The sequence below is a fragment of the Myotis daubentonii genome, chromosome 5 (assembly GCF_963259705.1).
Source record: "Myotis daubentonii chromosome 5, mMyoDau2.1, whole genome shotgun sequence".
NCBI lineage: Eukaryota > Metazoa > Chordata > Mammalia > Chiroptera > Vespertilionidae > Myotis > Myotis daubentonii.
Window position 1 is genome coordinate 827301 of NC_081844.1, and position 14089 is coordinate 841389.

Genomic DNA, 14089 nt, shown 5'->3' on the forward strand with positions numbered 1-14089 from the left:
GGGCAGTTGGGAGCGAGCAGGCCGGCAGGGGGGCAGTTGGGAGCGAGCAGGCCGGCAAGGGGGGGCAGTTAGGGGTGAGAAGGCCGGTGGGGGGGTAGTTGGGGGCAAGCAGGCCAACAGGCAGAGTGTTAGGGGTGATCAGGCAGGCAGGCAGGTGAGCAGTTAGGAGCCAGCGGTCCCAGATTGCGAGAGGGATGATCCGATTGGGCCTAAGCCGGCAGTCGGACATCCCCCAAGGGGTCCCAGATTGGAGAGGGTGCAGGCCGGGCTGAGGGGACCCCCCCACCCCGTGCACGAATTTTGTGCACCGGCCACTAGTTATTTACCGAATAACCCAGGCGTCATCTATATATGTAAAAGCCAAAGTGACCGAATGACCGAACGATGGGCCGACCGGTCGCGATGACGCACACTGACCACCAGGGGGCAGACGCTCAGTGCAGGAGCTGCCTCCTGGTGGTCAGTGCGCTCCCACAGGGGGAGCGCTGCTCAGTGAGCTTACTGAACGGCGGCGGTGGGAGCAGCAGGCGCAGCGGGGCTGGGATGAGTGGAGCCGAGTGAGGGCTCCTCCCAGCCGCCTGCTGCTTCGAGCACTATTACATCCCTTGGGGGATGTCGAACTGCCCGATCCCCACAGGCCGAATCTGCGCCCCACCCCCATCTGGCGGCCTGCGGGGGTCGGGCCAAAGCTGGCAGTCTGACATCCCCTGAGGCATCCCGGATTGTGAGAGGGCGCAGGCCAGGCTGGCGGATCCCACCGGTGCATGAACGCGTGCACAGGGCGTCTAGTTGTACATAAGATATCGAAGTCAGCTGTTTGGTTCTGTGTAAACTTGTGCTTATCAAGAAGGTGACCTGATGGCTTGGGACTGACATGTCATACGCCATTCCGTGGGAAAACTGACTTCCCTTGGTCTCCGTTGGGAATAAGGCGTAGAAAGAATCAAACTGAGCCAGGCCGATGTGGCTCAGTGGTTGAGCGTCAACCTATGAGCCAGGAGGTCAGGCTTTGATTCCCGGTCAGGGCACAGGCCTGAGTTGTGGGGTCGATCCCCAGTGTGGAGCGTGCAGGAGGCAGCTGATCAATGGTTCTCTCTCATCATTGATGTTTCTATCTCTCTTCCTCTTCCTTCCCCTCTGAAATCAATAACGATATATCCTATATAATAAAAGCCTAATATGCTAAGTGTCAGGTCATCCAGTCGGCTATTCAACCAATCAAAGCATAATATGCTAATGATATGCTAAGGCCACTCAACTGCTCGCTATGACGTGCACTGACCACCAGGGGGCAGACACTCCCACCGGTAGGTTAGCTTGCTGCTGGGGTCCGGCCAATCAGGGCTGGGCGAGATGGGCCGGACACGCCCTGGAGCCCTCCCACGGTCCCTCCCCAGCTGGCCAACCTCCCATGTCCCTCCCCAGCCCCGATCGTGCACTGGTGGGGTTCCTTGGCCTGGCCTGTGTCCTCTCACAATCTGGGCTGAGGGACCCTGCCCTCCCACCCCCCTGAATGCACAAATTTTGTGCACGGGGCCTCTGGTTTAAAAATAAAAGAATCAAACTGAGCCAGTTTGTTGGTTCTCACTGTGATGTGTAAGTCACTGGGCATGGCACCGAAATGCCCGCGGCCACTGGGTGACCAGCTGCCCGCAGGTCTGTTCCATGCCGACGCCTGGACCACGGTGGGTGACGCCGTGTCGGGAAGCCATGCAGACAGGATTGGGTGTCTGGCCCTGCTGCCTCGCCTGGCGATGAGGCGGCCTCCTCAGAGCCAGTGGCCTGGGTGGTAACCTTGGCGTTGGCGTTGGTTACCGCCCCCCGGGATGAAGGTAGGGTGAAGCATGGCTCGGCATCTCACACAGACCCTACTGTCAGGGGTCTCAATGGAGGGATCGCCTCTGAGCCGGTAACACCCAGATCAAAACGCCGCTGGCTGTTCGAGGAGCTGCTCGCAGGTGCCCAGTGCAGGCTGTGCTGAGGGGGCGCGGGGTGCAGTCTGTCCGTCTGCCCGTCTGTGCCTGCTGGGCCTCTCAGCGTGTTGCTGGGCGCGGCCCTGCCCCCCCTGTCCCCCTCCCCCCCCGTCCTCCCTCCCCCCCCGCCCCCCTCCACCCCGTCCTCCCCCTCCCCCCCCCCCCCCCCGTCCTGAGTCCTGAGCGGCTGGGCGGCTGGACGCCAGGCCCTTCCCACACACCTGTCAGCATTGCTGCACAGCCAAGCGCTGTCCTTCCCCATTTCCCTTCTTTTATTTATTATTTATTATCATTATTATTATCATTATTATTATTATTTAATCCTCACCTGAGGATATTCTCCCATTGATTTTTAGAGAGAGTGGGAGGAAAGCGGGGAGACAGAGAGAGAGAAACATCGATTGGCTGCCTCCCGCATGTGCCCCAACTGGTGCTGGGGATCAAGCTGCAACCCAGGTACGTGCCCTTGGCCGGAATCGAACCCGCAACCCTTCAGTCCCGGGGCTGATGCTCTATCCACTGAGCCACACCGGCCAGGGCTTATTCTTATTTTTGAAATACACGTTTACTGACTTCAGAGAGGAAAGGAGAGGGAGGGAGAGAGAGAAGCATCTGTGATGGGAGAGAATCATGGATCGGCTGCCTCCTGCGCGCCCCACACTGGGGACCGAGCCCACCACCCGGGCCTGTGCCCTGACCGGGAATCGAACCATGACCGCCTGGTTCCTAGGTCGACACTCAACCACTGAGTCACGTCGGCCGGCCTCCCTTCTCTACGAACACGAGAAATCAGGAAAAAAACCTGTGTGCGCGACAAAACCACAGCCCCTACTGGGTGCCACCTGCTCCCACCCAGCCTGAGGCGCCCACTGGCTGCGCGCTCGCAGGCGGGCGGGGGGCTGGCAGCGGGGCCGGTGATGTCAGCCGGTCATGTGGTGCGCTGTGGGCAGCGGGACTGGCCGCCCTGAGCACATGCACCGCCGTCTCAGGCTGCAGCTGGAAAGTCACTCGGCGGCCGGCTGCGTCTGGGAGGCATCAGCCGCTGGAGCTGGGGGCTCCCTCCGTCCCGGCTCCGGGCCCCCTGCGGCCTGACTCAGGCGCGGGGCACAGGAGGCGCCGCTCCCGTGAGTGCCGGGGCCCTGCTTGGGGCTGGGAGGGGAGGAGGTGCCGGGCCGCGGGCGGGAGCCTTTGTAAGGCTCGCCCCGAATCTGGGTGGGGCGGCCGGCGGCTCCGCGTCCGGGGCTCCCGGCGGCGCCCACGCTGTCGCCCGCCCGGGTTTCGGGGCTGATTCCGGCTGGTCCTCACGTGATGTGTCTCTGGGATTTGCGTTCCCAGCTGCGGGCTCTGGGGCAGATCTGCCCGGTGCGTTAGAGGGGGGACCGCAGCCTCCCGGCCCGGCTGCTCTGAGGGTGGTTGCCCGGAGGGAACGGGCAGGGCGAGGCCCCCCCTTCTGTCACAGGCAGGCACAGCCGGTGCTGCCCCTCCCTCTGTCTGGGCCCGGGGGTGGGAGAGAAAGGGGGCGGCCAGCTGCGAGGAGCGGGCACATCTGGTCGTTTCTGGTAGATGCCACGCCTGCCCTCTAAGGGCCGCGTTTGTCTGAGGTCGGCTCAGGGCGGGACAGGGACAGGTGCTGGAGGTGATGGAATGTGCTCTCCTGCTGGGAGGGTGGAGGGCGCGGCCCTGGAGCCTGGAGCCCCTCCGTCCGCTGTGTTTTCCCTGCTGAGGAGCAGGGTCCCCCCCCAGACCCCCCAGGGCCGGGCGCTCCTCTCTGCCATGTTGAGGTGTGGCCTCTGCAGTGGGGAGCACCGGCCACTCCCCACCGCCCCCCCCCCACACCGGGGCACAGACACCAGGCTGACTCCACGGGCTGAGCCCGTGGGCGTGGGAGTTGCCGGAGGCAGGTGTGGGAGCCGGGAACCAGGACAGCTCTGGGCAGCCGCTCCCAGGGCCAGACGTTCCCACGCGAGACAATGAGCGAACACCCAGCATCAGGCTGCGCTGAGCCCGGGAAGCCGGCTTTTGTTTGCTGGTCTCGGGCTCTGGGGCCGGCCCGACTCCGGAACGCTGGGGCGGGGAGACACTGGCTGGGCAGGGCCGGCCTCGGTCCCGGGATTTGGGGACGAACGCGGAGCTGCCCCACCCGCAGGGCCAGGCACCGTGTCCCCACGTCGGATCCCGTCCGGCGAGGCAGGGCCCCGGGGAACTGAGCCACAGATACCGGCAGGTCCCGCTGCCCCCCCCCCCCCCCCCCCCCCGAGGCTCCATCCCGTCCAGGGTCAGTGTCACCTCCCTCCCCGCCTGGGAGGGGCCGGGGTGTGCAGCTGTCGGGGGGCCTGGCCGCACAGGGACATCAGGTGCTCTTCTTGCTCTTCTTACCCCCCCCCCCCGCCACGCCCCAGGGAGGCCACACCCACTTTTGTGGCCACAGGCCAAAGCTCCATCTCCCTGTGGGCCCTGGGCCACGCCCTTGCCTGGGCACGGAATCCTTGGCCGGAACACCCAGGAGCCCTCCCCTCCCCGCCAGCACCCCGCGCCTGCTTTTGGGGGTACAGATGCCCGCTGTGGGGGTTCTAGGGCTCCAGTTCTTTAAAAACGAACACATGGCCGTGCACAGAATCGCAGGCGGTTGCTCTCTGCCCGTCTTCCTCCCGCGGGCGGTGCCCGACCTGGGCCTGCTCTTGTCCGGCTCCTCTCAGCTGCTGTGATCCCTGCAGAGGCCACCACCCCAAACCCCGCTCTCAGGGGGCCTCTGCAGCCAGGGGTGCCACCTGCCAACCCAGACCCCATTCTTGGGGGGCCTCTGCAGCCAGGGTGCAGCCTGCCACCCCAGATCCTACTCTCGGGGGGCCTCTGCAGCCAGGGGTGCCGCAGACAGACTGATAGCTCCTCCCCTACTCATAGACGGGAAGTGGGGCGCTGCCCACATGATGAGGGACAGACCCGGCTCCCCCTCGGGGCACTGCGACCGTGGAGCTCAGGGATCGGGGTTCCCAGCCCCAGGTCACGTGTTACTCAGCCGGCATCACAGGGTGGGAACGTCGCCCAGCCCACTTTCCTAAGGAAATCTCGGAAGAGATGACAAGTCCGTAAAAAGGACATGAAGCCAGTGTGGCTCAGTGGATAGAGTGTTGGCCCGGGGACTGAAGGGTCCCGGGTTCAATTCCGGTCAAGGGCATGTACCTGTTGTCGGCTTGATCCCTGGCACTGGTCAGAGCGTACACGGGAGGCGACCAGTCGATGTCTCTCTCACATTGATGTTTCTCTCTCTCTGTCCCTTCCCCTCCCTTTCTCTCTCTCTGAAAAAACTCAATGGGAAAATATCCTCAAGTGAGGATTAAAAAGAAAAGGGAAACTAAGTCCCATTTCTTTTTATTTTAATATAGATTTTTATTTTTTTAATATATTTTATTGATTTTTTACAGAGAGGAAGGGAGAGGGATAGAGAGCTAGAAACATTGATGAGAGAGAAACATCGATCAGCTGCCTCCTGCACACTCCCCTCCCCCACTGGGAATGTGCCCGCAACCGAGGTACATGCCCTTGACCGGAATCGAACCTGGGACCCTTCAGTCCGCAGGCCGACGCTCTATCCACTGAGCCACACAGGTCAGGGCTAAGTCCCATTTCCTTAGGGGAGTGGCAGTCCTGGCCGTAGGCGTGGCGGTCTGTCGCGAGACCTCCAACACCATCCTCCCTCCTGCCTCCTGGGAGTGGCCGCCCTGGTCAGCGAAGGGCCCCGAGTTCCCGGACAGGGGTTCGAACCCCATGAGAACGTGTCACGTGGAAACTCCTCCCGCGTGGTGCATATTCTGCGTCGTATTAATGCTCTTTCTCCGGCAGGCCCTGTCCGCGGGGGCAGGGCTAAAACCAGGCGAGAGATGCTTAATCTAAAATTTAAGATACGGTTCCAGCTTAGCTTCCGCTCTTTGGATTAATGCCAGACCCCAACGAGAATGTCTTTTCTAAAATATTTTATTGATCTCAGAGAGGAAGGGAGAGGGAGAGAGAGAGAAACATCAATGATGAGAGAGAATCATGGATCGGCCGCCTCCTGCACGCCCCCCACTGGGGATGGAGCCCCGAAACCTGGGCCTGTGCCCCGACCGGGAATCGAACCCTGACCTCCTGGATCATAGGTCAAAGCTCAACCCCTGAGCCACGCCCGCCGGCCCCAAAGGAGATTTTCGAAAGAACACTTGTTGGCTGAATGAGGGGTGACACCTGCTTGTCCTGGGTGTGTGGGGGGGGTCGGAGGTCAGCGCTGCCCCGTCTGCACGGGATCACAGCCTCACCTGCGAGCCGGCCACCTGGTCCTGCCCAGGGCGGGAGTCACATGTTGCTTGGGACGAACGTAAGCGAATACATGTCGCGTGTGATGCGTCTGCGTCAAGTGCTGCTCGCGAGGGCGATGGACGCCCACGAGCCTGGAGCTATGAGTCACGGCGTTGGAGACCTTGACGGCGAGACGAGGTCCTTCCTCTGCTTCCGTCCCTGACGGGCGGGCGCTGCTGCTGCGGGAGGCAGCCTGGCGTCTGGACACCGCAGGGCAGGGACCCCCTGGGACCCGTGGGGTCTGGGAGCCGGGAGGGCTCCGCGGGGAGAATGGGGCCCGGTTCCCAGGAGCCTCTCCGCCCGCGAGGACACAGACGCTGCGTGTGTGACATCGCTGCACAGCGGCGACACCTTCCAGGGCCCGAGCGGCGGCCTCCTTCACGCTCCAGGTCACGGGCGGATGGAAACCAGGTGCTCAGGCTCATCGATGGGGAGACAGGGACTCCAGATACAGACCCGCCTTCCGGAGAAGCCGTGACTAAGGACAGGCTCACCCGGCTCGGGGGCCTCCGTGGCGACCAGCGGCTGTCCCCTTGCACATGTCAGGCTTTAGATCTCGGGGGCCTTTATGGGCTCCATCAGGCAGAAAGCACAGCAAATATCCATCTTTAAAAAAAAATAAAAAAAATAAAAATATATATTTCTTTATTGATCTCAGAGAGGAAGGCAGAGGGAGAGAGAGAGAGAGACAGAAACATCAACGATGAGAGAGAATCATGGATCGGCTGCTCCTGCACACCCCCTACTGGGGATCGAGCCTGCAACCTGGGCATGTGCCCTTGGCCAGAATCGAACCCGGGACCCTTCAGTCCACAGGCTGATGCTCTAGCCACTGAGCCAAACCGGCCAGAGCAGCAAATCTCTCTTGTAAATGAATCAACAGAAATAGTTAACGCTGAGTGATGGCAGCCAGAGCTAAAGCATCCCAGGGCTATCCCAGCGCAAGCGGGCTCCAGGCCCTCCATCGAAACTTCTAGCCCGGCCGGTGTGGCCCAGCAGTCGAGCATCACCCATGAACCAGGAGGTCACGGTTCGATTCCCGGTCAGGGCACATGCCCAGGTTGCGGGCTCGATCCCCAGTGTGGGGCGTGCAGGAGGCAGCCGGTCCATGATTCTCTCTCATCATTGATGTGTCTCTCCCTCTTCCTTCCTCTCTGAGATCTATCTATCTATCTATCTATCTATCTATCTATCTATCTATCTATCTATCTATGTATCTATGTATCTATCTATCTATCTATTTTAAAATATATTTTAATGATTTTTTACAGAGAGGAAGGGAGAGGGACAGAGAGTTAGAAACATCGATGAGAGAGAAACATCTATCAGCTGCCTCCTGCACGCCCCCCACTGGGGATATGCCCGCAACCAAGGTACATGCCCCTGACCAGAATCGAACCCGGGACCCTTCAGTCTGCAGGCCGACGCTCTATCCACTGAGCCACACCGGTCAGGGCTGTATATCTATATTTTAAAGGCCTTCCTCCGGGTAGTCACGTCACTCAGGGCACTGTTGCTGAAAGTCTGCATTTCCTCCTGGTGCGTCCATCCCGCACCCGACCCAGAGGGTCACCTGCCACTGACCCCCTGTCCCCACAGGATGCCGTCCAGTCACAAACAGACTGCGTCCCCCTCGCGGCCCTGCTGGCTGACGCTGGAGCGAGTGTCCGCGACGCCCGCGTAGGGTTTCTCTGACGTTTCAAGACAGCACATTGTGGAAAACAACAGAAACACAGAAAACCAACCTAAGCGAGCCGCCCGGAGCTGCGTGCGCCTTGGTGTCAGCAAAGCGATTCCTCAGGTCCGGCCGGAGCCGCACGGGCTGCTGTTGTCGGGGCTCCCGGGGGGACCCTTCGCCTAGTGCAAGGGGACACGGCCCCTAGCTTCCCCGTAGCTTCGCCTCATTGCCTCACTGGGCCTCAGAATAAAGGAAACATCGAACCATCCCTACCGAGGAGTGAAGCTGAATTAAAGAGTAGATTTTGGCCTGGCCCGTTGGCTCAGTCGTAGAGCATCGGCCTCGCACCGAAGGGTCTAGGGTTCGATTCCAGGTCCCGGGCAGGTGCCTGGGTTGCATGTTCCGTTCCTGGCCCTGGTCGGGGAGCGTTTGGGAGGCAGCCAATCGTCTCTCTCTCTCTCTCTCTCTCTCTCTCTCTTCCTCCCTCTCTCTTCCTCCCTCTCTCTCTCTCTCTCTTCCCTTCACCCGCGTCCACTTTCTCTAAAAAAAGTCAATGGCAAAAATATCCTCGGGTGAGGATTAACAACAGCAACAAAAAACAGTAGATTTTGCGTTATTTCACAGTCACACGGTTATTTTGTTTTGCCCAGAAAAGAGTATTGTTTTTCCACGTGGTACACTCTATGCTTCCCCGAACTTCGCTTCGGAAAGCACAGTCCCTCTCGGTATTAAATTCCGTGTAGAATAACGCGGCGGCATTTTAAACACCTCGTCCTGATCGTGTCCGGTGTCCGGTTTCAGAATAAATTCCGTGAGAACATTTGGCCCAGATGTTACTAAAAATAACTGTTGCTCTAACATTTCACACAGGGAACGCCATCCCACGGTTATCACACTTGCTTCGTTTTCCACTGTGAGCGAGAAGAAGAAATTTATAAAAAAAAAACCCAAACCACTTAAAAAGGAGATGTTGGGGGAAAACAGGGGACATCCGTAATAATAGCGACAATAAAAAACAGGCTTAAAAAATAAAGACAAAGGAGGCATGGTGCTTTAGCAGCTCCCGAAGGCTGCCTCAGTTACATCTGAATTGTTGCCGTAAAGAGACAGCTGTGTTTGTGCGGAGGCGCGAATCTGCCTAAATCGTGTGACATTTAATTTGGACAAAAGGCAAGTCCCCTGAAGACGTTCCCGGGTGCGTGAGTCGGTCAGTGCTTGGCGGGCGGGCAGGCGGGAAGGACAGGAAGGGCCGGGGCCGCTGGCCGCGAGGAGGGTCTCCGTGGAGGCGGCAGGCGGTTTTGAAAGGCCAGCTGTTTCCAAGAAGAAGACAGAAATAGGGCAGGTGTGAGGCGGACAAGCCAACCTGAGGTGGTAGGTCAGGGGAGGTGGTGGTGGTCCCAGGGGCGCTCTTTTAGACCACAGTCCCCCCGAAAACCCAGAACCCCAGAACCCCAGAGCGCTGGCTGGGATGGCTGGCTGGAGAGTTCTGGTCTTGGACACCTCCAGGCAGTTTAAATTCTTTAGGACACTCGTGTCAGATTCATCTTCGCCCCCAGTGATCATCAGTTGGTTAGTTTTAGCGGTACTGGATACACCCAGGGGGCGGCCCATTTTTCCCCTTTAATTTCTGGATGATTTCTGTTTTTGAATATACAATACGCTGCTGCCAATTTAAAAGATATGTAAGCATACAGAAGTCTTACTTCTTCCCTAACCCGACGGTTGGCCAACCGGGGCTCGCGAGCCACACGCGGCTCTTTGGCCCCTTGATTGTGGCTCTTCCACAAAATACCACGTGCCGGCACGCACGTACAGTGCGATTGAAACTTCGTGGCCCATGCGCAGAAGTCGGTATTTTGTGGAAGAGCCACACTCAAGGGGCCAAAGAGCCGCATGTGGCTCGTGAGCCACGGTTTGCCGAGCCGCAGTTTGCCGACCACTGCCCTAACCAGTTACATGCAAGTTGCCGCATTCCCAACATGTCTCTCACTTACTGGGTCCTGGGTGTTGTTCCGTATCAGTGCATACGTAGTTGCCTTGTTCTTTAAACACGTGTTTTCCTGGAAGAAATTTCAGGCGAGAGGACCAAGACAGTGGCATAAACGCCCGGTGGCAGGTGAGGGGAGATGGTGGTGGCCGCAGGCCCCAAACCCCACGTGGGACATTTCTTTCAACGTCAGGCTTCAGACGTTCCTCAAATCTCTCAATGCGCTTTCTTCTTTGCTTCCCCAGTTGTAGGGCTTCCACTCAGCCAGAGTTCAGGCGGTTCTGAATGATGGCTGTTCTGGGTTTGATTGTAATTTTGATGTGGCTGTGGGAGGCAGTGAGGAGGGGTGGAGCTGCGGAATGGGCTGGTCCGGCACCCACGCGTGGCGGTTTTTTAATCGGGAGGGAGATCTTGGCTGCAGAGGCCTCCTGGGAGGAACGAGGGGTCCCAGCCCCACACCAGACCCCAGCCCAGGGCCCCAGAGCTGGGAAGAGAAGCCCCCATAACTTCAGGATGTGAAAACCAGCCGGGATTGTGGCTGAGTGACAGGGAGGCTGTCGGAGTTCCAGGTGTTCCTATTAAAGGGCCAGTTTATGGACTTACAAGTCCTGTTTCCTCTGAGCTCCAGTGCTGGGCGGCAGTTTAGGGTAATCCAGGGACACACAGGGAGGAACTGGATTGTCTGGCATCGGGGCAGGAACTTGGGGGCAGCTTTCTCCCAGATGAGGGGGGGGCTCACAGGGGTCATTGTTCCTGTGCTAAGACACCCCCCCCCCCCCATCTCAGAGCTGACTGGCAGCCACATCTGAGTCTCCATCAGCCTGGCTCACACTGCTCACTCTGCCCTGGTGATTCCCCGAGAACCCACCCCACCCAAGTCACAGCCCTGCCCAAGCTGTTTGCAGTAGCGTTTCCATACAAATGGCCTGTCCTGACTCAGGCTTCAGATTTTTCTAAAATCTCTCAAACAAGCAGCAGCTGGCACCTCCATGCCCCATATCTCTCAGTAAGAGGCCCAACACAGCTTGGCCTCCCTTGGGCACTTCCGGGCCCAACACAAGTGGCGGCCACCTGCAGGTCGCTCTGTGGTTCCTGCCAGGTGGCCCCTGGCAGTGGCTGACTTTGTATCTCCCTGGAGGCCCCAGAGCCAGTGCACCTGGTGGGCAGCTTCAGACCATAGCTGATTCCAGCTCTACACACCCATAAGCGACACACTCAAGGGTCAGACTCAGTGAGCACCAAAGCCCCACTGAAGCAAGTCCTGCTCCATAGGGGTGTCTCCTGCACAGCAGCTCTTCCATTGTGGTCACAGCTGGTCCTCACAGCCAACTGGCCTGGAAGTCAATTCCTCCCAGTGACACCAACAGCAATCAACGCTCAACTACAACACTGTGCACACAGCCCACACACAGGGGCACCTAGAGTGCCCAGCTCAGGTGACTGGGGAGGCTGAGCCACTGGGCCCTACAGGACACCCACTACACAAGGCCACTCTACCAATTCCAGGAGACATAGAAGCTCTACCCAGTACATAGACACAAACACAAGGAAGTAGCCAAGATGCAGAGACAGAGAAACAAGTCACAAATGAAAGAAATGGAAAAAAAAAAAGGAAACTACTGGGTACAGAGTTCAAAATCATGGTTCTAAGGTTACTCAAGGATCTTCATGAGAGCTTCAAGGGACTTAGTGAGACTTACAAGAATTTTGGTGAGATTTTTGAAAACATGAAAAAGGACCAGTCAGAAATTAAGCATACACTAACTGAGATAAAGAATCATTTACAGGGGTTCAGCAGTAGAGTATAGAGCAGTGATGGCGAACCTATGACACGCGAGTCAGAGGTGACACGCGAACTCATTTTTTTGGTTGATTTTTCTTTGTTAAGTGGCATTTAAATATATAAAATAAATGTCAAAAATATAAGTCTTTGTCTTACTATGGTTGCAAATATCAAAAAATTTCTATATGTGACACGGCACCAGAGTTAAGTTAGGGTTTTTCAAAATGCTGACACACTGAGCTCAAAAGGTTCGCCGTCACTGGTATAGAGTATTCTGAGAATCAAATCAGTGATTTAGAATATGAGGAAGCAAAAAACAGTCAATCAGAAGAGCAAAAAGAAAAAAAAATCCAAAAATATGAAGATAGTGTAAGGAGCCTCTGGGACAACGTTAAGCATACCAACATTCTCATCAGGGGAGTGCTAGAAGGGGAAGAGAGAAAGAGAGAGAAGATATTGAAAACCTATTTGAAGAAATAATGACAAAAAACTTCCCCTACCTGGTGAAAGAAATAGACTTGCCCTCGCTGATTTGGCTCAGTGGATAGAACGTCAGCCTGCGGACTGAAGGGTCCCAGGTTCGATTCTGGTCAAGGGCACATGCCTAGGTTGCGGGCTTGATCCCCAGTAGGGAACGTGCAGGAGGCAGCCAATCAATGATTCTCTCTCATCATTGATGTTTCTATCTCTCTTTCCCTCTTCCTTCCTCTCTGAAATCAATAAAGATATATTTTAAAAAAAAAGAAAGAAAGAAATAGACTTACAAGTCCAGGAAGCACAAAGAGTCCCAAACAAGAGGAACCCAAAGAGGTGCACACCAAGTGTGGGGGCCCTATTCAGAGTACGCCAGATGCCCAAGGCCACTCTGAGTGTGGGAATCTTAAAGTGTTCAAGGTCACTTTGCTCTACGCAGGTGCAAGGTTGCAGCAATCTATGCACTATGCAGGCGTGCCGGTCTATAGCCCAAATGATTGATGCCACTCTCTGGAAAGAAACCTCTTTGTCTAAATAGTGTAAAGTTGTTACTGCCCAGCAGGCACGGCTGCTCGGTGAGGCTGTAGGTACAGAGGCGACTGCATTATGGGGATGATGTGTTACTGAGCACACGGTTGCTCAGATGATGGCTGTGGGCACAGGGGTGCTCCTATGTAAGGCAGGCTGCTGTTAGTAAGGTTACTGCTTTGTCGGAAAGATGTATTGTTACCTGGCTGGTGTGCAGCTACCTGCTGTGTGGGACTTTGAAGAACTGTTTTATCTAGTGGCTCCTTGTTAGCAACGGCCGCCCGGCCACTCGCTCCTACAATAGACTCTCTCATACACCCACAGCTTCTCATGGCTTCTCCGTCTACCACCTGGCACCCAAGAAGGTCCAGCCCCTGGCAGAGGGGCTTGGACCCGACAGTTGGCGTAGTAGGGCAAGACCAGGACTTGTATTTCCAACAATGGTGCAGCGAGCGGAAGATAAAGGAGGAATTGAGTTCCCAACAGTTAGTACAGCGAGCAGGGTTCGGAGAGGAACTTGCTCCCACACTTGGCCACGTTGGCAGGATGGAGCAGTGAGTGCTCCCACACCAAGACACATCCTAATTAAAATGCCAAGGGTTAAAGACAAAGAGAGAATCTGAAAAGCAGCAAGAGAAAAGCAGTTAGTTACCTACAAGGGAGCACCCATACGACTGTCAACTGATTTCTCAACAGAAACCTTGCAGGCCAGAAGGGAGTGGCAAGAAATAGTCAACGTGATGAGTAGCAAGGACCTACCACCAAGATTACTCTACCCAACAAAGCTCTCATTTAGAATTGAGGGTCAGATAAAGAGCTTCACAGACAAGAATAAGCTAAAGGAGTTCATCACCACCAAACCAGCATTATATGAAATGTTGAAGGTATTCTTTTTTTTTTTAAAACAGTGTTGTTGTGGGGTTTTTTATTTGTTTTATTTTATTGATTTTTTACAGAGAGGAAGGGAGAGGGATAGAGAGTTAGAAACATCGATGAGAGAGAAACATTGATCAGCTGCCTCCTGCACACCTCCTACTGGGGATGTGCCCACAACCAAGGTCCATGCCCTTGACTGGAATCAATCCTGGGACCCTTCAGTCCGCAGGCCAACGCTCTATCCACTGAGCCAAACCGGCCAGGGCTGAAGGTATTCTTTAAGAAGAGGAAGAAGAAAAAAGATAAAAAATATGAACAATAAAATGGCAATAAATACATAGCTACCAACAATTGAATCTAAAAATAAACAAGAAATCTAATAAAATAAACTGATGAGCCTGGCTGGTGTGGCTCGGTGGTTGAGTGTTGACCTATGAACCAGGAGGTCACAGTATCCC

At 56.4% G+C, this 14089-nt stretch overlaps 1 protein-coding gene across 2 annotated transcripts in view; it reads left to right on the forward strand.

The window, feature by feature from the left end:
* Positions 1-14089, forward strand: part of ANK2 (ankyrin 2) — a 362059-nt gene that overhangs the window by 42909 nt on the left and 305061 nt on the right. Inside the window, exon 1 of one of the 2 annotated variants that reach the window (XM_059695517.1) lies at positions 2919-3097. The exons of the other annotated variant lie outside the window; for it this stretch is intronic. The gene's annotated coding sequence lies outside the window, so the exon portion shown is untranslated. Of the gene's footprint in view, positions 1-2918; positions 3098-14089 lie in introns of those variants that run through there. 2 annotated transcript variants of the gene reach the window in all.